This window comes from Pleurodeles waltl, chromosome 8 (assembly GCF_031143425.1).
Source record: "Pleurodeles waltl isolate 20211129_DDA chromosome 8, aPleWal1.hap1.20221129, whole genome shotgun sequence".
Taxonomy (NCBI): Eukaryota; Metazoa; Chordata; class Amphibia; order Caudata; family Salamandridae; genus Pleurodeles; species Pleurodeles waltl.
The window spans coordinates 144,015,019-144,040,233 of NC_090447.1; positions in this window are offsets into that span (position 1 = coordinate 144,015,019).

A 25,215-nucleotide genomic window follows, 5' to 3' on the forward strand; every position below is an offset into this window, starting at 1 on the left:
TTCCTTCCACCCAGCGTTTCCCTAAGTCTCCCGATAAAATTGATACCTCACTTGTGTGGGTAGGCCTAGCGCCCGCGACAGGAAATGCCCCAAAGCGCAACGTGGACACATCCCATTTTTTGACAGAAAACAGAGCTGTTTTTTGCAAAGTGCCTACCTGTAGTTTTTGGCCTCTAGCTCAGCCGGCACCTAGGGAAACCTACCAAACCTGTGCATTTTTTAAAACTAGAGACCTAGGGGAATCCAAGATGGGGTGACTTGTGGGGCTCTGACCAGGTTCTGTTACCCAGAATCCTTTGCAAACCTCAAAATAGGGCTAATAAAACATTTTCCTCACATTATGGTGACAAAAAGTTCTGGAATCTGAGAGGAGCCACAAATTTCTTTCCACCCAGCGTTCCCCCAAGTCTCCCGATAAAATGATACCTCACTTCTGTGGGTAGGCCTAGCGCTCGCATCAGGAAACGCCCCAAAGCGCAACGTGGACACATCCCATTTTTTGACAGAAAACAGAGCTGTTTTTTGCAAAGTGCCTACCTGTAGATTTTGGCCTCTAGCTCAGCCGGCACCTAGGGAAACCTACCAAACCTGTGCATTTTTGAAAACTAGAGACCTAGGGGAATCCAAGATGGGGTGACTTGTGGGGCTCGGACCAGGTTCTGTTACCCAGAATCCTTTGCAAACCTCAAAATTTGGCTAAAAAAAACACATTTTCATCACATTATGGTGACAGAAAGTTCTGGAATCTGAGAGGAGCCACAAATTTCCTTCCACCCAGCGTTCCCCCAACTCTCCCAATAAAAATTATACCTCACTTGTGTGGGTAGGCCTAGCGCCCGCGACAGGAAACGCCCCAAAGCGCAACGTGGACACATCCCATTTTTTGACAGAAAACAGAGCTGTTTTTTGCAAAGTGCCTACCTGTAGATTTTGGCCTCTAGCTCAGCCGGCACCTAGGGAAACCTACCAAACCTGTGCATTTTTGAAAACTAGAGACCTAGGGGAATCCAAGATGGGGTGACTTGTGGGGCTCGGACCAGGTTCTGTTACCCAGAATCCTTTGCAAACCTCAAAATTTGGCTAAAAAACACATTTTCCTCACATCATGGTGACAGAAAGTTCTGGTATCTGAGAGGAGCCACAAATTTCCTTCCACCCAGCGTTCCCCTAAGTCTCCCGATAAAAATGATACCTCACTTGTGTGGGTAGGCCTAGCGCCCGCGACAGGAAATGCCCCAAAGCGCAACGTGGACACATCCCATTTTTTGACAGAAAACAGAGCTGTTTTTTGCAAAGTGCCTACCTGTAGATTTTGGCCTCTGACTCAGCCGGCACCTAGGGAAACCTACCAAACCTGTGCATTTCTGAAAACTAAAGACCTAGGGGAAACCAAGATGGGGTGACTTGTGGGGCTCGGACCATGTTCTGTTACCCAGAATCTTTGCAAACCTCAAAATTTGGCTAAAAAAAACACATTTTCCTCACATTATGGTGACAGAAAGTTCTGGTATCTGAGAGGAGCCACAAATTTCCTTCCACCCAGCGTTCCCCTAAGTCTCCCGATAAAATTGATACCTCACTTGTGTGGGTAGGCCTAGCGCCCGCGACAGGAAATGCCCCAAAGCGCAACGTGGACACATCCCATTTTTTGACAGAAAACAGAGCTGTTTTTTGCAAAGTGCCTACCTGTAGTTTTTGGCCTCTAGCTCAGCCGGCACCTAGGGAAACCTACCAAACCTGTGCATTTTTTAAAACTAGAGACCTAGGGGAATCCAAGATGGGGTGACTTGTGGGGCTCTGACCAGGTTCTGTTACCCAGAATCCTTTGCAAACCTCAAAATTTGGCTAATAAAACATTTTCCTCACATTATGGTGACAAAAAGTTCTGGAATCTGAGAGGAGCCACAAATTTCTTTCCACCCAGCGTTCCCCCAAGTCTCCCGATAAAAATGATACCTCACTTCTGTGGGTAGGCCTAGCGCTCGCATCAGGAAACGCCCCAAAGCGCAACGTGGACACATCCCATTTTTTGACAGAAAACAGAGCTGTTTTTTGCAAAGTGCCTACCTGTAGATTTTGGCCTCTAGCTCAGCCGGCACCTAGGGAAACCTACCAAACCTGTGCATTTTTGAAAACTAAAGACCTAGGGGAAACCAAGATGGGGTGACTTGTGGGGCTCGGACCATGTTCTGTTACCCAGAATCCTTTGCAAACCTCAAAATTTGGCTAAAAAAACACATTTTCCTCACATTATGGTGACAGAAAGTTCTGGTATCTGAGAGGAGCCATAAATTTCCTTCCACCCAGCGTTCCCCTAAGTCTCCCGATAAAATTGATACCTCACTTGTGTGGGTAGGCCTAGCGCCCGCAACAGGAAATGCCCCAAAGCGCAACGTGGACACATCCCATTTTTTGACAGAAAACAGAGCTGTTTTTTGCAAAGTGCCTACCTGTAGATTTTGGCCTCTAGCTCAGCCGGCACCTAGGGAAACCTACCAAACCTGTGCATTTCTGAAAACTAAAGACCTAGGGGAAACCAAGATGGGGTGACTTGTGGGGCTCGGACCATGTTCTGTTACCCAGAATCTTTGCAAACCTCAAAATTTGGCTAAAAAAAACACATTTTCCTCACATTATGGTGACAGAAAGTTCTGGTATCTGAGAGGAGCCACAAATTTCCTTACCCCCAGCGTTCCCCTAAGTCTCCCGATAAAATTGATACCTCACTTGTGTGGGTAGGCCTAGCGCCCGCAACAGGAAATGCCCCAAAGCGCAACGTGGACACATCCCATTTTTTGACAGAAAACAGAGCTGTTTTTTGCAAAGTGCCTACCTGTAGATTTTGGCCTCTAGCTCAGCCGGCACCTAGGGAAACCTACCAAACCTGTGCATTTCTGAAAACTAAAGACCTAGGGGAAACCAAGATGGGGTGACTTGTGGGGCTCGGACCATGTTCTGTTACCCAGAATCTTTGCAAACCTCAAAATTTGGCTAAAAAAAACACATTTTCCTCACATTATGGTGACAGAAAGTTCTGGTATCTGAGAGGAGCCACAAATTTCCTTCCACCCAGCGTTCCCCTAAGTCTCCCGATAAAATTGATACCTCACTTGTGTGGGTAGGCCTAGCGCCCGCGACAGGAAATGCCCCAAAGCGCAACGTGGACACATCCCATTTTTTGACAGAAAACAGAGCTGTTTTTTGCAAAGTGCCTACCTGTAGTTTTTGGCCTCTAGCTCAGCCGGCACCTAGGGAAACCTACCAAACCTGTGCATTTTTTAAAACTAGAGACCTAGGGGAATCCAAGATGGGGTGACTTGTGGGGCTCTGACCAGGTTCTGTTACCCAGAATCCTTTGCAAACCTCAAAATTTGGCTAATAAAACATTTTCCTCACATTATGGTGACAAAAAGTTCTGGAATCTGAGAGGAGCCACAAATTTCTTTCCACCCAGCGTTCCCCCAAGTCTCCCGATAAAAATGATACCTCACTTCTGTGGGTAGGCCTAGCGCTCGCATCAGGAAACGCCCCAAAGCGCAACGTGGACACATCCCATTTTTTGACAGAAAACAGAGCTGTTTTTTGCAAAGTGCCTACCTGTAGATTTTGGCCTCTAGCTCAGCCGGCACCTAGGGAAACCTACCAAACCTGTGCATTTTTGAAAACTAGAGACCTAGGGGAATCCAAGATGGGATGACTTGTGGGGCTCGGACCAGGTTCTGTTACCCAGAATCCTTTGCAAACCTCAAAATTTGGCTAAAAAACACATTTTCCTCACATCGTGGTGACAGAAAGTTCTGGTATCTGAGAGGAGCCACAAATTTCCTTCCACCCAGCGTTCCCCTAAGTCTCCCGATAAAAATGATACCTCACTTGTGTGGGTAGGCCTAGCGCCCGCGACAGGAAATGCCCCAAAGCGCAACGTGGACACATCCCATTTTTTGACAGAAAACAGAGCTGTTTTTTGCAAAGTGCCTACCTGTAGATTTTGGCCTCTAGCTCAGCCGGCACCTAGGGAAACCTACCAAACCTGTGCATTTTTGAAAACTAGAGACCTAGGGGAATCCAAGATGGGATGACTTGTGGGGCTCGGACCAGGTTCTGTTACCCAGAATCCTTTGCAAACCTCAAAATTTGGCTAAAAAACACATTTTCCTCACATCATGGTGACAGAAAGTTCTGGTATCTGAGAGGAGCCACAAATTTCCTTCCACCCAGCGTTCCCCTAAGTCTCCCGATAAAAATGATACCTCACTTGTGTGGGTAGGCCTAGCGCCCGCGACAGGAAATGCCCCAAAGCGCAACGTGGACACATCCCATTTTTTGACAGAAAACAGAGCTGTTTTTTGCAAAGTGCCTACCTGTAGATTTTGGCCTCTGACTCAGCCGGCACCTAGGGAAACCTACCAAACCTGTGCATTTCTGAAAACTAAAGAACTAGGGGAAACCAAGATGGGGTGACTTGTGGGGCTCGGACCATGTTCTGTTACCCAGAATCTTTGCAAACCTCAAAATTTGGCTAAAAAAAACACATTTTCCTCACATTATGGTGACAGAAAGTTCTGGTATCTGAGAGGAGCCACAAATTTCCTTCCACCCAGCGTTCCCCTAAGTCTCCCGATAAAATTGATACCTCACTTGTGTGGGTAGGCCTAGCGCCAGCGACAGGAAATGCCCCAAAGCGCAACGTGGACACATCCCATTTTTTGACAGAAAACAGAGCTGTTTTTTGCAAAGTGCCTACCTGTAGTTTTTGGCCTCTAGCTCAGCCGGCACCTAGGGAAACCTACCAAACATGTGCATTTTTTAAAACTAGAGACCTAGGGGAATCCAAGATGGGGTGACTTGTGGGGCTCTGACCAGGTTCTGTTACCCAGAATCCTTTGCAAACCTCAAAATTTGGCTAATAAAACATTTTCCTCACATTATGGTGACAAAAAGTTCTGGAATCTGAGAGGAGCCACAAATTTCTTTCCACCCAGCGTTCCCCCAAGTCTCCCGATAAAAATGATACCTCACTTCTGTGGGTAGGCCTAGCGCTCGCATCAGGAAACGCCCCAAAGCGCAACGTGGACACATCCCATTTTTTGACAGAAAACAGAGCTGTTTTTTGCAAAGTGCCTACTTGTAGATTTTGGCCTCTAGCTCAGCCGGCACCTAGGGAAACCTACCAAACCTGTGCATTTTTGAAAACTAGAGACCTAGGGGAATCCAAGATGGGGTGACTTGTGGGGCTCGGACCAGGTTCTGTTACCCAGAATCCTTTGCAAACCTCAAAATTTGGCTAAAAAACACATTTTCCTCACATCATGGTGACAGAAAGTTCTGGTATCTGAGAGGAGCCACAAATGTCCTTCCACCCAGCGTTCCCCTAAGTCTCCCGATAAAAATGATACCTCACTTGTGTGGGTAGGCCTAGCGCCCGCGACAGGAAATGCCCCAAAGCGCAACGTGGACACATCCCATTTTTTGACAGAAAACAGAGCTGTTTTTTGCAAAGTGCCTACCTGTAGATTTTGGCCTCTGACTCAGCCGGCACCTAGGGAAACCTACCAAAGCTGTGCATTTTTGAAAACTAGAGACCTAGGGGAATCCAAGATGGGGTGACTTGTGGGGCTCTGACCAGGTTCTGTTACCCAGAATCCTTTGCAAAGCTCAAAATTTGGCAAACAAAACACATTTTCCTCACATTATGGTGACAAAAAGTTCTGGAATCTGAGAGGAGCCACAAATTTCCTTCCACCCAGCGTTCCCACAAGTCTCCCGATAAAAATGATACCTCACTTGTGTGGGTAGGCCTAGCGCCCGCGACAGGAAATGCCCCAAAGCGCAACGTGGACACATCCCATTTTTCGACAGAAAACAGAGCTGTTTTTTGCAAAGTGCCTACCTGTAGTTTTTGGCCTCTAGCTCAGCCGGCACCTAGGGAAACCTACCAAACCTGTGCATTTTTGAAAACTAGAGACCTAGGGGAATCCAAGATGGGGTGACTTGTGGGGCTCGGACCAGGTTCTGTTACCCAGAATCCTTTGCAAACCTCAAAATTTGGCTAAAAAAAACACATTTTCATCACATTATGGTGACAGAAAGTTCTGGAATCTGAGAGGAGCCACAAATTTCCTTCCACCCAGCGTTCCCCCAACTCTCCCGATAAAAATGATACCTCACTTGTGTGGGTAGGCCTAGCGCCCGCGACAGGAAACGCCCCAAAGCGCAACGTGGACACATCCCATTTTTTGACAGAAAACGGAGCTGTTTTTTGCAAAGTGCCTACCTGTACATTTTGGCCTCTAGCTCAGCCGGCCCCTAGGGAAACCTACCAAACCTGTGCATTTTTGAAAACTAGAGACCTAGGGGAATCCAAGATGGGGTGACTTGTGGGGCTCTGACCAGGTTCTGTTACCCAGAATCCTTTGCAAACCTCAAAATTTGGCTAAAAAAACACATTTTCCCCACATTATTGTGACAAAAAGTTCTGGAATCTGAGGGGAGGCGCAAGTTTCCTTCCACCCAGCGTTCCCCCAAGTGTCCCGATAAAAATGATACCTCACTTGTGTGGGTAGGCCTAGCGCCTGCGACAGGAAATGCCCCAAAGCGCAATGTGGAAACATCCCATTTTTTGAAAGAAAACAGAGCTGTTTTTTCCAAAGTGCCTACCTGTAGATTTTGGCCTCTAGCTCAGCCGGCACCTACGGAAACCTACCAAACCTGTGCATGTTTGAAAACTAGAGACCTAGGGGAATCCAAGATGGGGTGACTTGTGGGGCTCTGACCAGGTTCTGTTACCCAGAATCCTTTGCAAACCTCAAAATTTGGCTAATAAAACATTTTCCTCACATTATGGTGACAAAAAGTTCTGGAATCTGAGAGGAGCCACAAATTTCTTTCCACCCAGCGTTCCCCCAAGTCTCCCGATAAAAATGATACCTCACTTCTGTGGGTAGGCCTAGCGCTCGCATCAGGAAACGCCCCAAAGCGCAACGTGGACACATCCCATTTTTTGACAGAAAACAGAGCTGTTTTTTGCAAAGTGCCTACTTGTAGATTTTGGCCTCTAGCTCAGCCGGCACCTAGGGAAACCTACCAAACCTGTGCATTTTTGAAAACTAGAGACCTAGGGGAATCCAAGATGGGGTGACTTGTGGGGCTCGGACCAGGTTCTGTTACCCAGAATCCTTTGCAAACCTCAAAATTTGGCTAAAAAACACATTTTCCTCACATCATGGTGACAGAAAGTTCTGGTATCTGAGAGGAGCCACAAATGTCCTTCCACCCAGCGTTCCCCTAAGTCTCCCGATAAAAATGATACCTCACTTGTGTGGGTAGGCCTAGCGCCCGCGACAGGAAATGCCCCAAAGCGCAACGTGGACACATCCCATTTTTTGACAGAAAACAGAGCTGTTTTTTGCAAAGTGCCTACCTGTAGATTTTGGCCTCTGACTCAGCCGGCACCTAGGGAAACCTACCAAAGCTGTGCATTTTTGAAAACTAGAGACCTAGGGGAATCCAAGATGGGGTGACTTGTGGGGCTCTGACCAGGTTCTGTTACCCAGAATCCTTTGCAAAGCTCAAAATTTGGCAAACAAAACACATTTTCCTCACATTATGGTGACAAAAAGTTCTGGAATCTGAGAGGAGCCACAAATTTCCTTCCACCCAGCGTTCCCACAAGTCTCCCGATAAAAATGATACCTCACTTGTGTGGGTAGGCCTAGCGCCCGCGACAGGAAATGCCCCAAAGCGCAACGTGGACACATCCCATTTTTCGACAGAAAACAGAGCTGTTTTTTGCAAAGTGCCTACCTGTAGTTTTTGGCCTCTAGCTCAGCCGGCACCTAGGGAAACCTACCAAACCTGTGCATTTTTGAAAACTAGAGACCTAGGGGAATCCAAGATGGGGTGACTTGTGGGGCTCGGACCAGGTTCTGTTACCCAGAATCCTTTGCAAACCTCAAAATTTGGCTAAAAAAAACACATTTTCATCACATTATGGTGACAGAAAGTTCTGGAATCTGAGAGGAGCCACAAATTTCCTTCCACCCAGCGTTCCCCCAACTCTCCCGATAAAAATGATACCTCACTTGTGTGGGTAGGCCTAGCGCCCGCGACAGGAAACGCCCCAAAGCGCAACGTGGACACATCCCATTTTTTGACAGAAAACGGAGCTGTTTTTTGCAAAGTGCCTACCTGTACATTTTGGCCTCTAGCTCAGCCGGCCCCTAGGGAAACCTACCAAACCTGTGCATTTTTGAAAACTAGAGACCTAGGGGAATCCAAGATGGGGTGACTTGTGGGGCTCTGACCAGGTTCTGTTACCCAGAATCCTTTGCAAACCTCAAAATTTGGCTAAAAAAACACATTTTCCCCACATTATTGTGACAAAAAGTTCTGGAATCTGAGGGGAGGCGCAAGTTTCCTTCCACCCAGCGTTCCCCCAAGTGTCCCGATAAAAATGATACCTCACTTGTGTGGGTAGGCCTAGCGCCTGCGACAGGAAATGCCCCAAAGCGCAATGTGGAAACATCCCATTTTTTGAAAGAAAACAGAGCTGTTTTTTCCAAAGTGCCTACCTGTAGATTTTGGCCTCTAGCTCAGCCGGCACCTACGGAAACCTACCAAACCTGTGCATGTTTGAAAACTAGAGACCTAGGGGAATCCAAGATGGGGTGACTTGTGGGGCTCTGACCAGATTCTGTTACCCAGAATCCTTTGCAAAGCTCAAAATTTGGCTAAAAAAACACATTTTCCTCACATTATGGTGACAAAAAGTTCTGGAATCTGAGAGGAGCCACAAATTTCCTTCCACCCAGCGTTCCCCCAAGTCTCCCGATAAAAATTATACCTCACTTGTGTGGGTAGGCCTACCGCCCGCGACAGGAAACGCCCCAAAGCGCAACGTGGACACATCCCATTTTTTGACAGAAAACAGAGCTGTTTTTTGCAAAGTGCCTACCTGTAGATTTTGGCCTCTAGCTCAGCCGGCACCTAGGGAAACCTACCAAACCTGTGCATTTTTGAAAACTAGAGACCTAGGGGAATCCAAGATGGGGTGACTTGTGGGGCTCGGACCAGGTTCTGTTACCCAGAATCCTTTGCAAACCTCAAAATTTGGCTAAAAAACACATTTTCCTCACATCATGGTGACAGAAAGTTCTGGTATCTGAGAGGAGCCACAAATTTCCTTCCACCCAGCGTTCCCCTAAGTCTCCCGATAAAAATGATACCTCACTTGTGTGGGTAGGCCTAGCGCCCGCGACAGGAAATGCCCCAAAGCGCAACGTGGACACATCCCATTTTTTGACAGAAAACAGAGCTGTTTTTTGCAAAGTGCCTACCTGTAGATTTTGGCCTCTGCCGGCACCTAGGGAAACCTACCAAAGCTGTGTATTTTTGAAAAGTAGAGACCATGGGGAATCCAAGATGGGGTGACTTGTGCGGCTCTGACCAGGTTCTGTTACCCAGAATCCTTTGCATAGCTCAAAATTTGGCAAAAAAAACACATTTTCCTCACATTATGGTGACAGAAAGTTCTGGTATCTGAGAGGAGCCACAAATTTCCTTCCACCCAGCATTCCACTAAGTCTCCCGATAAAATTGATACCTCACTTGTGTGAGTAGGCCTAGCGCCCGCAACAGGAAATGCCCCAAAGCGCAACGTGGACACATCCCATTTTTTGACAGAAAACAGAGCTGTTTTTTGCAAAGTGCCTACCTGTAGTTTTTGGCCTCTAGCTCAGCCGGCACCTAGGGAAACCTACCAAACCTGTGCATTTTTTAAAACTAGAGACCTAGGGGAATCCAAGATGGGGTGACTTGTGGGGCTCTGACCAGGTTCTGTTACCCAGAATCCTTTGCAAACCTCAAAATTTGGCTAAAAAAACAAATTTTCCCCACATTATTGTGACAAAAAGTTCTGGAATCTGAGGGGAGGCGCAAGTTTCCTTCCACCCAGCGTTCCCCCAAGTGTCCCGATAAAAATGATACCTCACTTGTGTGGGTAGGCCTAGCGCCTGCGACAGGAAATGCCCCAAAGCGCAACGTGGAAACATCCCATTTTTTGAAAGAAAACAGAGCTGTTTTTTCCAAAGAGCCTACCTGTAGATTTTGGCCTCTAGCTCAGCCGGCACCTACGGAAACCTACCAAACCTGTGCATGTTTGAAAACTAGAGACCTAGGGGAATCCAAGATGGGGTGACTTGTGGGGCTCTGACCAGATTCTGTTACCCAGAATCCTTTGCAAAGCTCAAAATTTGGCTAAAAAAACACATTTTCCTCACATTATGGTGACAAAAAGTTCTGGAATCTGAGAGGAGCCACAAATTTCCTTCCACCCAGCGTTCCCCCAAGTGTCCCGATAAAAATGATACCTCACTTGTGTGGGTAGGCCTACCGCCCAGGACAGGAAACGCCCCAAAGCCAACGTGGACACATCCCATTTTTTGACAGAAAACAGAGCTGTTTTTTGCAAAGTGCCTACCTGTAGATTTTGGCCTCTAGCTCAGCCGGCACCTAGGGAAACCTACCAAACCTGTGCATTTTTTAAAACTAGAGACCTAGGGGAAACCAAGATGGGGTGACTTGTGGGGCTCGGACCAGGTTCTGTTACCCAGAATCCTTTGCAAACCTCAAAATTTGGCTAAAAAACACATTTTCCTCACATCATGGTGACAGAAAGTTCTGGTATCTGAGAGGAGCCACAAATTTCCTTCCACCCAGCGTTCCCCTAAGTCTCCCGATAAAAATGATACCTCACTTGTGTGGGTAGGCCTAGCGCCCGCGACAGGAAATGCCCCAAAGCGCAACGTGGACACATCCCATTTTTTGACAGAAAACAGAGCTGTTTTTTGCAAAGTGCCTACCTGTAGATTTTGGCCTCTGCCGGCACCTAGGGAAACCTACCAAAGTTGTGTATTTTTGAAAACTAGAGACCATGGGGAATCCAAGATGGGGTGACTTGTGCGGCTCTGACCAGGTTCTGTTACCCAGAATCCTTTGCAAAGCTCAAAATTTGGCAAAAAAAACACATTTTCCTCACATTATGGTGACAGAAAGTTCTGGTATCTGAGAGGAGCCACAAATTTCCTTCCACCCAGCATTCCACTAAGTCTCCCGATAAAATTGATACCTCACTTGTGTGAGTAGGCCTAGCGCCCGCAACAGGAAATGCCCTAAAGCGCAACGTGGACACATCCCATTTTTTGACAGAAAACAGAGCTGTTTTTTGCAAAGTGCCTACCTGTAGTTTTTGGCCTCTAGCTCAGCCGGCACCTAGGGAAACCTACCAAACCTGTGCATTTTTTAAAACTAGAGACCTAGGGGAATCCAAGATGGGGTGACTTGTGGGGCTCTGACCAGGTTCTGTTACCCAGAATCCTTTGCAAACCTCAAAATTTGGCTAATAAAACATTTTCCTCACATTATGGTGACAGAAAGTTCTGGAATCTGAGAGGAGCCACAAATTTCCTTCCACCCAGCGTTCCCCCAAGTCTCCCGATAAAAATGATACCTCACTTCTGTGGGTAGGCCTAGCGTCCGCAACAGGAAACGCCCCAAAGCGCAATGTGGACACATCCCATTTTTGGACAGAAAACAGAGCTGTTTTTTGCAAAGTGCCTACCTGTAGATTTTGGCCTCTAGCTCAGCCGGCACCTAGGGAAACCTACCAAACCTGTGCATTTCTGAAAACTAAAGACCTAGGGGAAACCAAGATGGGGTGACTTGTGGGGCTCGGACCATGTTCTGTTACCCAGAATCTTTGCAAACCTCAAAATTTGGCTAAAAAAAACACATTTTCCTCACATTATGGTGACAGAAAGTTCTGGTATCTGAGAGGAGCCACAAATTTCCTTCCACCCAGCGTTCCCCTAAGTCTCCCGATAAAAATGATACCTCACTTGTGTGGGTAGGCCTAGCGCCCGCGACAGGAAATGCCCCAAAGCGCAACGTGGACACATCCCATTTTTTGACAGAAAACAGAGCTGTTTTTTGCAAAGTGCCTACCTGTAGTTTTTGGCCTCTAGCTCAGCCGGCACCTAGGGAAACCTACCAAACCTGTGCATTTCTGAAAACTAAAGACCTAGGGGAAACCAAGATGGGGTGACTTGTGGGGCTCGGACCATGTTCTGTTACCCAGAATCCTTTGCAAACCTCAAAATTTGGCTAAAAAAACACATTTTCCTCACATTATGGTGACAGAAAGTTCTGGTATCTGAGAGGAGCCATAAATTTCCTTCCACCCAGCGTTCCCCTAAGTCTCCCGATAAAATTGATACCTCACTTGTGTGGGTAGGCCTAGCGCCCGCAACAGGAAATGCCCCAAAGCGCAACGTGGACACATCCCATTTTTTGACAGAAAACAGAGCTGTTTTTTGCAAAGTGCCTACCTGTAGATTTTGGCCTCTAGCTCAGCCGGCACCTAGGGAAACCTACCAAACCCTGTGCATTTCTGAAAACTAAAGACCTAGGGGAAACCAGATGGGGTGACTTGTGGGGCTCGGACCATGTTCTGTTACCCAGAATCTTTGCAAACCTCAAAATTTGGCTAAAAAAACACATTTTCCTCACATTATGGTGACAGAAAGTTCTGGTATCTGAGAGAAGCCACAAATTTCCTTACCCCCAGCGTTCCCCTAAGTCTCCCGATAAAATTGATACCTCACTTGTGTGGGTAGGCCTAGCGCCCGCAACAGGAAATGCCCCAAAGCGCAACGTGGACACATCCCATTTTTTGACAGAAAACAGAGCTGTTTTTTGCAAAGTGCCTACCTGTAGATTTTGGCCTCTAGCTCAGCCGGCACCTAGGGAAACCTACCAAACCTGTGCATTTCTGAAAACTAAAGACCTAGGGGAAACCAAGATGGGGTGACTTGTGGGGCTCGGACCATGTTCTGTTACCCAGAATCTTTGCAAACCTCAAAATTTGGCTAAAAAAAAACACATTTCCTCACATTATGGTGACAGAAAGTTCTGGTATCTGAGAGGAGCCACAAATTTCCTTCCACCCAGCGTTCCCCTAAGTCTCTCCGATAAAATTGATACCTCACTTGTGTGGGTAGGCCTAGCGCCCGCGACAGGAAATGCCCCAAAGCGCAACGTGGACACATCCCATTTTTGACAGAAAACAGAGCTGTTTTTTGCAAAGTGCCTACCTGTAGTTTTTGGCCTCTAGCTCAGCCGGCACCTAGGGAAACCTACCAAACCTGTGCATTTTTTAAAACTAGAGACCTAGGGGAATCCAAGATGGGGAGACTTGTGGGGCTCTGACCAGGTTCTGTTACCCAGAATCCTTTGCAAACCTCAAAATTTGGCTAATAAAACATTTTCCTCACATTATGGTGACAAAAAGTTCTGGAATCTGAGAGGAGCCACAAATTTCTTTCCACCCAGCGTTCCCCCAAGTCTCCCGATAAAAATGATACCTCACTTCTGTGGGTAGGCCTAGCGCTCGCATCAGGAAACGCCCCAAAGCGCAACGTGGACACATCCCATTTTTGGACAGAAAACAGAGCTGTTTTTTGCAAAGTGCCTACCTGTAGATTTTGGCCTCTATCAGCCGGCACCTAGGGAAACCTACCAAACCTGTGCATTTTTGAAAACTAGAGACCTAGGGGAATCCAAGATGGGGTGACTTGTGGGGCTCGGACCAGGTTCTGTTACCCAGAATCCTTTGCAAACCTCAAAATTTGGCTAAAAAAAAACACATTTTCATCACATTATGGTGACAGAAAGTTCTGGAATCTGAGAGGAGCCACAAATTTCCTTCCACCCAGCGTTCCCCCAACTCTCCCAATAAAATGATACCTCACTTGTGTGGGTAGGCCTAGCGCCCGCGACAGGAAACGCCCCAAAGCGCAACGTGGACACATCCCATTTTTTGACAGAAAACAGAGCTGTTTTTTGCAAAGTGCCTACCTGTAGATTTTGGCCTCTAGCTCAGCCGGCACCTAGGGAAACCTACCAAACCTGTGCATTTTTGAAAACTAGAGACCTAGGGGAATCCAAGATGGGATGACTTGTGGGGCTCGGACCAGGTTCTGTTACCCAGAATCCTTTGCAAACCTCAAAATTTGGCTAAAAAACACATTTTCCTCACATCATGGTGACAGAAAGTTCTGGTATCTGAGAGGAGCCACAAATTTCCTTCCACCCAGCGTTCCCCTAAGTCTCCCGATAAAAATGATACCTCACTTGTGTGGGTAGGCCTAGCGCCCGCGACAGGAAATGCCCCAAAGCGCAACGTGGACACATCCCATTTTTTGACAGAAAACAGAGCTGTTTTTTGCAAAGTGCCTACCTGTAGATTTTGGCCTCTGACTCAGCCGGCACCTAGGGAAACCTACCAAACCTGTGCATTTCTGAAAACTAAAGACCTAGGGGAAACCAAGATGGGGTGACTTGTGGGGCTCGGACCATGTTCTGTTACCCAGAATCTTTGCAAACCTCAAAATTTGGCTAAAAAAAACACATTTTCCTCACATTATGGTGACAGAAAGTTCTGGTATCTGAGAGGAGCCACAAATTTCCTTCCACCCAGCGTTCCCCTAAGTCTCCCGATAAAATTGATACCTCACTTGTGTGGGTAGGCCTAGCGCCCGCGACAGGAAATGCCCCAAAGCGCAACGTGGACACATCCCATTTTTTGACAGAAAACAGAGCTGTTTTTTGCAAAGTGCCTACCTGTAGTTTTTGGCCTCTAGCTCAGCCGGCACCTAGGGAAACCTACCAAACCTGTGCATTTTTTAAAACTAGAGACCTAGGGGAATCCAAGATGGGGTGACTTGTGGGGCTCTGACCAGGTTCTGTTACCCAGAATCCTTTGCAAACCTCAAAATTTGGCTAATAAAACATTTTCCTCACATTATGGTGACAAAAAGTTCTGGAATCTGAGAGGAGCCACAAATTTCTTTCCACCCAGCGTTCCCCCAAGTCTCCTGATAAAAATGATACCTCACTTCTGTGGGTAGGCCTAGCGCTCGCATCAGGAAACGCCCCAAAGCGCAACGTGGACACATCCCATTTTTTGACAGAAAACAGAGCTGTTTTTTGCAAAGTGCCTACTTGTAGATTTTGGCCTCTAGCTCAGCCGGCACCTAGGGAAACCTACCAAACCTGTGCATTTTTGAAAACTAGAGACCTAGGGGAATCCAAGATGGGGTGACTTGTGGGGCTCGGACCAGGTTCTGTTACCCAGAATCCTTTGCAAACCTCAAAATTTGGCTAAAAAACACATTTTCCTCACATCATGGTGACAGAAAGTTCTGGTATCTGAGAGGAGCCACAAATGTCCTTCCACCCAGCGTTCCCCTAAGTCTCCCGATAAAAATGATACCTCACTTGTGTGGGTAGGCCTAGCGCCCGCGACAGGAAATGCCCCAAAGCGCAACGTGGACACATCCCATTTTTTGACAGAAAACAGAGCTGTTTTTTGCAAAGTGCCTACCTGTAGATTTTGGCCTCTGACTCAGCCGGCACCTAGGGAAACCTACCAAAGCTGTGCATTTTTGAAAACTAGAGACCTAGGGGAATCCAAGATGGGGTGACTTGTGGGGCTCTGACCAGGTTCTGTTACCCAGAATCCTTTGCAAAGCTCAAAATTTGGCAAACAAAACACATTTTCCTCACATTATGGTGACAAAAAGTTCTGGAATCTGAGAGGAGCCACAAATTTCCTTCCACCCAGCGTTCCCCCAAGTCTCCCGATAAAAATGATACCTCACTTGTGTGGGTAGGCCTAGCGCCCGCGACAGGAAATGCCCCAAAGCGCAACGTGGACACATCCCATTTTTCGACAGAAAACAGAGCTGTTTTTTGCAAAGTGCCTACCTGTAGTTTTTGGCCTCTAGCTCAGCCGGCACCTAGGGAAACCTACCAAACCTGTGCATTTTTGAAAACTAGAGACCTAGCGGAATCCAAGATGGGGTAACTTGTGGGGCTCTGACCAGGTTCTGTTACCCAGAATCCTTTGCAAACCTCAAAATTTGGCTAAAAAAACACATGTTCCTCACATTTCTGTGGCAGAAAGTGCTGGAATCTGAGGGGAGGCACAAATTTCCTTCCACCCAGCGTTCCCCCAAGTCTCCCGATAAAAATGATACCTCACTTGTGTGGGTAGGCCTAGCGTCCGCAACAGGAAATGGCCCAAAACACAACGTGGACACATCACATTTTTTCATAGAAAACAGTGCCTACCTGTGGATTTTGGCCTGTAGCTCAGCCGGCACCTAGGGAAACCTACCAAAACTGTGCTTTTTTGAAAACTAGAGACCTAGGGGAATCCAAGATGGGGTGACTTGTGGGGCTCTGACCAGGTTCTGTTACCCAGAATCCTTTGGAAACCTAACAATTTGGCTAAAAAAACACATGTTCCTCACATTTCTGTGACAGAAAGTTCTGGAATCTGAGAGGAGCCACAAATTTCCTTCCACCCAGAGTTCCCCCAAGTCTCCCGATAAAAATGATACCTCACTTGTGTGGGTAGGCCTAGCGCCCGCGACAGGAAACGCCCCAAAGCGCAACGTGGAAACATCCAATTTTTTGACAGAAAACAGAGCTGTTTTTTACAAAGTGCCTACCTGTAGATTTTGGCCTCTAGCTCAGCCGGCACCTAGGGAAACCTACCAAACCTGTGCATTTTTGAAAACTAGAGACCTAGGGGAATCCAAGATGGGGTGACTTGTGGGGCTCTGACCAGGTTCTGTTACCCAGAATCCTTTCCAAACCTCAAAATTTGGCTAAAAAAGCACATTTTCCTCACATTATGGTGACAGAAAGTTCTGGAATCTCAGAGGAGCCACAAATTTCCTTCCACCCAGCGTTCCCCCAAGTCTCCCGATAAATATGATACCTCACTTGTGTGGGTAGGCCTCGCGCCCGCGACAGGAAACGCCCCAAAGCGCAACGTGGACACATCCCATTTTTTGACAGAAAACAGAGCTGTTTTTTGCAAAGTGCCTACCTGTAGATTTTGGCTTCTAGCTCAGCCGGCACCTAGGGAAACCTACCAAACCTGTGCATTTTTGAAAACTAGAGACCTAGGGGAATCCAAGATGGGGTGACTTGTGGGGCTCGGACCAGGTTCTGTTACCCAGAATCCTTTGCAAAGCTCAAAATTTGGCTAAAAAAAACACATTTTCCTCACATTATGGTGACAGAAAGTTCTGGAATCTGAGAGGAGCCACAAATTTCCTTCCACCCAGCGTTCCCCCAAGTCTCCTGATAAAAATGATACCTCACTTGTGTGGGTAGGCCTAGCGCCCGCGACAGGAAACGCCCCAAAGCGCAACGTGGACACATCCCATTTTTTGACAGAAAACAGAGCTGTTTTTTGCAAAGTGCCTACCTGTAGATTTTGGCCTCTAGCTCAGCCGGCACCTAGGGAAACCTACCAAACCTGTGCATTTTTGAAAACTAGAGACCTAGGGGAATCCAAGATGGGGTGACTTGTGGGGCTCTGACCAGGTTCTGTTACCCAGAATCCTTTGCAAAGCTCAAAATTTGGCTAAAAAAAACACATTTTCCTCACATTATGGTGACAGAAAGTTCTGGAATCTGAGAGGAGCCACAAATTTCCTTCCCCCCAGCGTTCCCCCAAGTCTCCCGATAAAAATGATACCTCACTTGTGTAGGTAGGCCTAGCGCCCGAGACAGGAAATGCGCCAAAGCGCAACGTGGACACATCCCATTTTTTGACAGAAAACAGAGCTGTTTTTTGCAAAGTGCCTACCTGTAGATTTTGGCCTCTAGCTCAGCCGGCACCTAGGGAAACCTACCAAACCTGTGCATTTTTTAAAACTAGAGACCTAGGGGAATCCATGATGGGGTGACTTGTGGGGCTCTGACCAGGTTCTGTTACCCAGAATCCTTTGCAAACCTCAAAATGTGGCTAAAAAAACACATTTTCCTCACATTATGGTGACAGAAAGTTCTGGAATCTGAGAGGAGCCACAAATTTCCTTCCACCCAGCGTTCCCCCAAGCCTCCCGATAAAAATGATACCTCACTTGTGTGGGTAGGCCTAGCGCCCGCGACAGGAAACGCCCCAAAGCGCAACGTGGACACATCCCATTTTTTGACAGTAAACAGAGCTGTTTTTTGCAAAGTGCCTACCTGTAGATTTTGGCCTCTAGCTCAGCTGGCACCTAGGGAAACCTACCAAACCTGTGCATTTTTGAAAACTAGAGACCTAGGGGAATCCAAGATGGGGTGACTTGTGGGGCTCTGACCAGGTTCTGTTACCCAGAATCCTTTGCAAACCTCAAAATTTGGCTAAAAAAACACATTTTCCTCACATTATGGTGACAGAAAGTTCTGGAATCTGAGAGGAGCCACAAATTTCCTTCCACCCAGCGTTCCCCCAAGTCTCCTGATAAAAATGATACCTCACTTGTGTGGGTAGGCCTAGCGCCCGCGACAGGAAACGCCCCAAAGTGCAACGTGGACACATCCCATTTTTTGACAGAAAACAGAGCTGTTTTTTGCAAAGTGCCTACCTGTAGATTTTGGCCTCTAGCTCAGCCGGCACCTAGGGAAACCTACCAAACCTGTGCATTTTTGAAAACTAGAGACCTAGCGGAATCCAAGATGGGGTAACTTGTGGGGCTCTGACCAGGTTCTGTTACCCAGAATCCTTTGCAAACCTCAAAATTTGGCTAAAAAAACACATGTTCCTCACATTTCTGTGGCAGAAAGTGCTGGAATCTGAGGGGAGGCACAAATTTCCTTCCACCCAGCGTTCCCCCAAGTCTCCCGATAAAAATGATACCTCACTTGTGTGGGTAGGCCTAGCGTCCGCAACAGGAAAGGGCCCAAAACACAACGTTGACACATCACATTTTTTCATAGAAAACAGTGCCTACCTGTGGATTTTGGCCTGTAGCTCAGCCGGCACCTAGGGAAACCTACCAAAACTGTGCTTTTTTGAAAACTAGAGACCTAGGGGAATCCAAGATGGGGTGACTTGTGGGGTCTGACCAGGTTCTGTTACCCAGAATCCTTTGGAAACCTAACAATTTGGCTAAAAAAACACATGTTCCTCACATTTCTGTGACAGAAAGTTCTGGAATCTGAGAGGAGCCACAAATTTCCTTCCACCCAGCGTTCCCCCAAGTCTCCCGATAAAAATGATACCTCACTTGTGTGGGTAGGCCTAGCGCCCGCGACAGGAAATGCCCCAAAGCCAACGTGGACACATCCCATTTTTTGACCGAAAACAGAGCTGTTTTTTGCAAAGTGCCTACCTGTAGATTTTGGCCTCTAGCTCAGCCGGCACCTAGGGAAACCTACCAAACCTGTGCATTTTTTAAAACTAGAGACCTAGGGGGATCCAAGATGGGATGACTTGTGGGGCTCGGACCAGGTTCTGTTACCCAGAATCCTTTGCAAACCTCAAAATTTGGCTAAAAAAAACACATTTTCCTCACATTATGGTGACAGAAAGTTCTGGAATCTGAGAGGAGCCACAAATTTCCTTCCACCCAGCGTTCCCCCAAGTCTCCCGATAAAAATGATACCTCACTTGTGTGGGTAGGCCTCGCGCCCGCGACAGGAAATGCCCCAAAGCCAACGTGGACACATCCCATTTTTTGACCGAAAACAGAGCTGTTTTTTGCAAAGTGCCTACCTGTAGATTTTGGCCTCTAGCTCAGCCGGCACCTAGGGAAACCTACCAAACCTGTGCATTTTTGAAAACTAGAGACCTAGGGGGATCCAAGATGGGATGACTTGTGGGGCTCGGACCAGGTTCTGTTACCCAGAATCCTTTGCAAACCTCAAAATTTGGCTAAAAAAAACACATTTTCCTCACATTATGGTGACAGAAAGTTCTGGAATCTGAGAGGAGCCACAACTTTCCTTCCACCCAGCGTTCCCCCAAGTCTCCCGATAAAAATGATACCTCACTTGTGTGGGTAGGCCTAGCGCCCGCGACAGGAAATGCCCCAAAGCCAACGTGGACACATCCCACTTTTTGACAGAAAACAGAGCTGTTTTTTGCAAAGTGCCTACCTGTAGATTTTGGCCTCTAGCTCAGCCGGCACCTAGGGAAACCTACCAAACCTGTGCATTTTTTAAAACTAGAGACCTAGGGGAATCCAAGATGGGTTAACTTGTGGGGCTCTGACCAGGTTCTGTTACCCAGAATCCTTTGCAAACCTCAAAATTTGGCTAAAAAAACACATGTTCCTCACATTTCTGTGGCAGAAAGTGCTGGAATCTGAGGGGAGGCACAAATTTCCTTCTACCCAGCGTTCCCCCAAGTCTCCCGATAAAAATGATACCTCACTTGTGTGGGTAGGCCTAGCGTCCGCAAGAGGAAATGGCCCAAAACACAACGTGGACACATCACATTTTTTCATAGAAAACAGTGCCTACCTGTGGATTTTGGCCTGTAGCTCAGCCGGCACCTAGGGAAACCTACCAAAACTGTGCTTTTCTGAAAACTAGAGACCTAGGGGAATCCAAGATGGGGTGACTTGTGGGGCTCTGACCAGGTTCTGTTACCCAGAATCCTTTGGAAACCTAACAATTTGGCTAAAAAAACACATGTTCCTCACATTTCTGTGACAGAAAGTTCTGGAATCTGAGAGGAGCCACAAATTTCCTTCCACCCAGCGTTCCCCCAAGTCTCCCGATAAAAATGATACCTCACTTGTGTGGGTAGGCCTAGCGCCCGCGACAGGAAATGCCCCAAAGCCAACGTGGACACATCCCATTTTTTGACCGAAAACAGAGCTGTTTTTTGCAAAGTGCCTACCTGTAGATTTTGGCCTCTAGCTCAGCCGGCACCTAGGGAAACCTACCAAACCTGTGCATTTTTTAAAACTAGAGACCTAGGGGGATCCAAGATGGGATGACTTGTGGGGCTCGGACCAGGTTCTGTTACCCAGAATCCTTTGCAAACCTCAAAATTTGGCTAAAAAAAACACATTTTCCTCACATTATGGTGACAGAAAGTTCTGGAATCTGAGAGGAGCCACAAATTTCCTTCCACCCAGCGTTCCCCCAAGTCTCCCGATAAAAATGATACCTCACTTGTGTGGGTAGGCCTAGCGCCCGCGACAGGAAATGCCCCAAAGCCAACGTGGACACATCCCATTTTTTGACCGAAAACAGAGCTGTTTTTTGCAAAGTGCCTACCTGTAGATTTTGGCCTCTAGCTCAGCCGGCACCTAGGGAAACCTACCAAACCTGTGCATTTTTGAAAACTAGAGACCTAGGGGGATCCAAGATGGGATGACTTGTGGGGCTCGGACCAGGTTCTGTTACCCAGAATCCTTTGCAAACCTCAAAATTTGGCTAAAAAAAACACATTTTCCTCACATTATGGTGACAGAAAGTTCTGGAATCTGAGAGGAGCCACAACTTTCCTTCCACCCAGCGTTCCCCCAAGTCTCCCGATAAAAATGATACCTCACTTGTGTGGGTAGGCCTAGCGCCCGCGACAGGAAATGCCCCAAAGCCAACGTGGACACATCCCATTTTTTGACAGAAAACAGAGCTGTTTTTTGCAAAGTGCCTACCTGTAGATTTTGGCCTCTAGCTCAGCCGGCACCTAGGGAAACCTACCAAACCTGTGCATTTTTTAACACTAGAGACCTAGGGGAATCCAAGATGGGTTAACTTGTGGGGCTCTGACCAGGTTCTGTTACCCAGAATCCTTTGCAAACCTCAAAATTTGGCTAAAAAAACACATGTTCCTCACATTTCTGTGGCAGAAAGTGCTGGAATCTGAGGGGAGGCACAAATTTCCTTCCACCCAGCGTTCCCCCAAGTCTCCCGATAAAAATGATACCTCACTTGTGTGGGTAGGCCTAGCGTCCGCAAGAGGAAATGGCCCAAAACACAACGTGGACACATCACATTTTTTCATAGAAAACAGTGCCTACCTGTGGATTTTGGCCTGTAGCTCAGCCGGCACCTAGGGAAACCTACCAAAACTGTGCTTTTTTGAAAACTAGAGACCTAGGGGAATCCAAGATGGGGTGACTTGTGGGGCTCTGACCAGGTTCTGTTACCCAGAATCCTTTGCAAACCTAACAATTTGGCTAAAAAAACACATGTTCCTCACATTTCTGTGACAGAAAGTTCTGGAATCTGAGAGGAGCCACAAATTTCCTTCCACCCAGAGTTCCCCCAAGTCTCCCGATAAAAATGATACCTCACTTGTGTGGGTAGGCCTAGCGCCCGCGACAGGAAACGCCCCAAAGCGCAACGTGGAAACATCCAATTTTTTGACAGAAAACAGAGCTGTTTTTTGCAAAGTGCCTACCTGTAGATTTTGGCCTCTAGCTCAGCCGGCACCTAGGGAAACCTACCAAACCTGTGCATTTTTGAAAACTAGAGACCTAGGGGAATCCAAGATGGGGTGACTTGTGGGGCTCTGACCAGGTTCTGTTACCCAGAATCCTTTGCAAACCTCAAAATTTGGCTAAAAAAACACATTTTCCTCACATTATGGTGACAGAAAGTTCTGGAATCTCAGAGGAGCCACAAATTTCCTTCCACCCAGCGTTCCCCCAAGTCTCCCGATAAATATGATACCTCACTTGTGTGGGTAGGCCTCGCGCCCGCGACAGGAAACGCCCCAAAGCGCAACGTGGACACATCCCATTTTTTGACAGAAAACAGAGCTGTTTTTTGCAAAGTGCCTACCTGTAGATTTTGGCTTCTAGCTCAGCCGGCACCTAGGGAAACCTACCAAACCTGTGCATTTTTGAAAACTAGAGACCTAGGGGAATCCAAGATGGGGTGACTTGTGGGGCTCGGACCAGGTTCTGTTACCCAGAATCCTTTGCAAACCTCAAAATTTGGCTAAAAAAAACACATTTTCCTCACATTATGGTGACAGAAAGTTCTGGAATCTGAGAGGAGCCACAAATTTCCTTCCACCCAGCGTTCCCCCAAGTCTCCCGATAAAAATGATACCTCACTTGTGTGGGTAGGCCTAGCGCCCGCGACAGGAAATGACCCAAAGCCAACGTGGACACATCCCATTTTTTGACAGAAAACAGAGCTGTTTTTTGCAAAGTGCCTACCTGTAGATTTTGGCCTCTAGCTCAGCCGGCACCTAGGGAAACCTACCAAACCTGTGCATTTTTGAAAACTAGAGACCTAGGGGAATCCATGATGGGGTGACTTGTGGGGCTCTGACCAGGTTCTGTTACCCAGAATCCTTTGCAAACCTCAAAACTTGGCTAAAAAAACAAATTTTCCTCACATTATGGTGACAGAAAGTTCTGGAATCTGAGAGGAGCCACAAATTTCCTTCCACCCAGCGTTCCCCCAAGTCTCCCGATAAAAATGATACCTCACTTGTGTGGGTAGGCCTAGCGCCCGCGACAGGAAACGCCCCAAAGCGCAACGTGGACACATCTCATTTTTTGACAGAAAACAGAGCTGTTTTTTGCAAAGTGCCTACCTGTACATTTTGGCCTCTAGCTCAGCCGGCACCTAGGGAAACCTACCAAAATTGTGCATTTTTTAAAACTAGAGACCTAGGGGAATCCAAGATGGGGCAACTTGTGGGGCTCTGACCAGGTTCTGTTACCCAGAATCCTTTGCAAAACTCAAAATTTGGCTAAAAAAACACATGTTCCTCACATTTCTGTGGCAGAAAGTGCTGGAATCTGAGGGGAGGCACAAATTACCTTCCACCCAGCGTACCCCCAAGTCTCCCGATAAAAATGATACCTCACTTGTGTGGGTAGGCCTAGCGTCCGCAACAGGAAATGGCCCAAAACACAACGTGGACACATCACATTTTTTCATAGATAACAGTGCCTACCTGTGGATTTTGGCCTGTAGCTCAGCCGGCACCTAGAGAAACCTACCATAACTGTGCATTTTTGAAAACTAGAGACCTAGGGGAATCCAAGATGGGGTGACTTGTGGGGCTCTGACCAGGTTCTGTTACCCAGAATCCTTTGCAAACCTAACAATTTGGCTAAAAAAACACATGTTCCTCACATTTCTGTGACAGAAAGTTCTGGAATCTGAGAGGAGCCACAAATTTCCTTCCACCCAGCGTTCCCCCAAGTCTCCCGATAAAAATGATACCTCACTTGTGTGGGTAGGCCTAGCGCCCGCGACAGGAAATGCCCCAAAGCCAACGTGGACACATCCCATTTTTTGACAGAAAACAGAGCTGTTTTTTGCAAAGTGCCTACCTGTAGATTTTGGCCTCTAGCTCAGCCGGCACCTAGGGAAACCTACCAAACCTGTGCATTTTTGAAAACTAGAGACCTAGGGGGATCCAAGATGGGATGACTTGTGGGGCTCGGACCAGGTTCTGTTACCCAGAATCCTTTGCAAACCTCAAAATTTGGCTAAAAAAAACACATTTTCCTCACATTATGGTGACAGAAAGTTCTGGAATCTGAGAGGAGCCACAACTTTCCTTCCACCCAGCGTTCCCCCAAGTCTCCCGATAAAAATGATACCTCACTTGTGTGGGTAGGCCTAGCGCCCGCGACAGGAAATGCCCCAAAGCCAACGTGGACACATCCCATTTTTTGACAGAAAACAGAGCTGTTTTTTGCAAAGTGCCTACCTGTAGATTTTGGCCTCTAGCTCAGCCGGCACCTAGGGAAACCTACCAAACCTGTGCATTTTTGAAAACTAGAGACCTAGGGGAATCCATGATGGGGTGACTTGTGGGGCTCTTACCAGGTTCTGTGACCCAGAATCCTTTGCAAACCTCAAAATTTGGCTAAAAAAACACATTTTCCTCACATTATGGTGACAGAAAGTTCTGGAATCTGAGAGGAGCCACAAATTTCCTTCCACCCAGCGTTCCCCCAAGTCTCCTGATAAAAATGATACCTCACTTGTGTGGGTAGGCCTAGCGCCCGCGACAGGAAACGCCCCAAAGCGCAACGTGGACACATCCCATTTTTTGACAGAAAACAGAGCTGTTTTTTGCAAAGTGCCTACCTGTAGATTTTGGCCTCTAGCTCAGCCGGCACCTACGGAAACCTACCAAACCTGTGCATTTTTGAAAACTAGAGACCTAGGGGAATCCAAGATGGGGTAACTTGTGGGGCTCTGACCAGGTTCTGTTACCCAGAATGCTTTGCAAACCTCAAAATTTGGCTAAAAAAACACATGTTCCTCACATTTCTGTGGCAGAAAGTGCTGGAATCTGAGGGGAGGCACAAATTTCCTTCCACCCAGCGTTCCCCCAAGTCTCCCGATAAAAATGATACCTCACTTGTGTGGGTA